Source organism: Strongylocentrotus purpuratus, unplaced genomic scaffold (assembly GCF_000002235.5).
Source record: "Strongylocentrotus purpuratus isolate Spur 01 unplaced genomic scaffold, Spur_5.0 spur5_scaffold_20, whole genome shotgun sequence".
In the NCBI taxonomy this organism is placed as follows: Eukaryota; Metazoa; Echinodermata; class Echinoidea; order Camarodonta; family Strongylocentrotidae; genus Strongylocentrotus; species Strongylocentrotus purpuratus.
Window position 1 is genome coordinate 31,716,437 of NW_022145606.1, and position 2,130 is coordinate 31,718,566.

The following is a 2,130-nucleotide window of genomic DNA, read 5'->3' on the forward strand; positions in this document are numbered from 1 at the left end:
TGCTCGGATTTTAATTTGAATGCCCGAATTCACCTGCGAGCAACCTCTATGTGAATTTGAATGGCCGTCCACGAATTTGAATAAAAAGAGTGTGAAATTGGCCGCAAAAACCTATATATAGATACCCCCCCCCCCCCCCCCCCATTTCCGTTTTCTCTATCACAAATTAGAAGAAGAAAAAACATTCAGATACAAATTGATTCCTGATATCATACAAATAATCAAGTTTGAGATTAGGAGAACCGGTTTACAACATTTAAAAAACAGAGTTCTTGGAAAATGGAATATTAAAAGACGTTTACGGCAGGGGCGGCTGTAGGATTTTGCAAAAGATAAGCGCGGACAAAATTGAAAAAAATTGGAGATATGCAAGCAAGGCCAAGCAAAACGAATAATAAAATAAAACAATTGTTCAGGTACTACAGGAATTAATATAAACATGAATAAACAAATAATATAAAACCGAAACCTAAAAGGAGGAGGATTAATGTTTAAACTTAAAATTTAACTTTAAAATCCTTATTTAAGACACAACATATTTGTATATTTAATAACAAATAATTATCAAGCAGACGCCAAAAGGCGGCGCCAAAGTATAACAATTTCCAAAAACATAACCACAGTGATATTGGCGAACACTAAATATTGGCGAACACTAAGTCAATAGCCGATGTGTGTAATATAAGTCTAGCGCCACCTACAGCACAACATTGTACACTGTTAGAACAAGTATTACAATTTTTAATCAAGTTGGTTAAAATTTTAATCAACCACGGATTACCAGGTGAATCACACAATCGTTGGTTAAACTTTAACCAACAGCCTGTTGATTAAAATTTAACCTGTGGTTGATTAAAAATTGTAATCAATTATTGGTTAAAAAAAATTGCTCAATGTTGGTTAAAATGGTGTTGATTAAAGTTTAACCATTTGTTGATTAAAAATTTAATCTTTTGTTGGTTATTTATGCTTTGTTTTGGGCTGATTCACATGATGTTGGTTAAACTTACATGTGTCGTTGGTTAAAATTGTAACCATTGTAGGTTAATTCTTTTTTGATTCACACGATGTTGGTTAAACTTTAGTGGGTTGTTGGTTACAGTTATAACCACTGTTGGTTAAACTTACGGGGGTTTGGAGGTCTTATCCTCGTGTTTGCAGGTAAGAAATTGTTTAATATGATTATCATCAATGCTAAGATTGTAAGGAAGAAGTGAAATAAGGTTCTTGCTCAAATTAAAAACGCTTTGTGTCCCGGCCCGTAGGTTGTAGCTCAGCCAGTAAGTATAACGGATGAACTACCCAAATTGCATGCATAAAGACGTTTCACTTTATGATGACATCTTATTTTATATTTAATTGTTTTAAACAATTAGATACAATTAGATTTTAAAAATAAGATTATTATTCATGCATGCAATTTGGGTAGGTGATCCGTAATAGGCCTACACTTCTCCTTCTGTAATTGGGTCTGCCTCCTTCACGGTTGAAGATTCTTGCAGACTGATGAGTGTGTGTGTGCTTACGAGAGAGCCAGGTGCACGGTGCAAGTAAAATGTTACTTATTGGTTGAGCTACGTACAGCCTAGGGGACACAAATCGTTTTTGATTTGAGCAAGAACCTTATTTCACTTCTTCCTTACAATCTTAGAATTGATGATGATAATATTAAAATAATTTCTTTCCTGAAAACACGGAGATAAGACCGTCCAAACCCCCATTTCTCAGGTCCTCGCGACAACCTCCATTGTTAATTTTGTCGCACGCGTAAACTGCATGTACTTTGCATGTACTTTGTATGTCGAGCGATCGCTAGCTACGCGCTTCGATATCGTTCCGTTGGGTCACGTGACCAGTACTTTAATCAACATCGATTAAACTTTAACCGGAAGGGGAGCTATCATTACTGTCGGAATTTTGTTTTTAATCCATGCTGGGTTACAATTTTTGCCAACGACTTAGACTTAACCAACACAGGTTAAAAGTAATAATTTTGATCAACACTGTTTTTAACCAACGCAAGATTAAAAGTAATTTTAATCAACACTACATTTTTAACCATGGTTGAGCGTTTTTTAATCAACAATTTTTTAACCCGCAGTTTTTTAATACTTGTTTTAACAGTGTAGT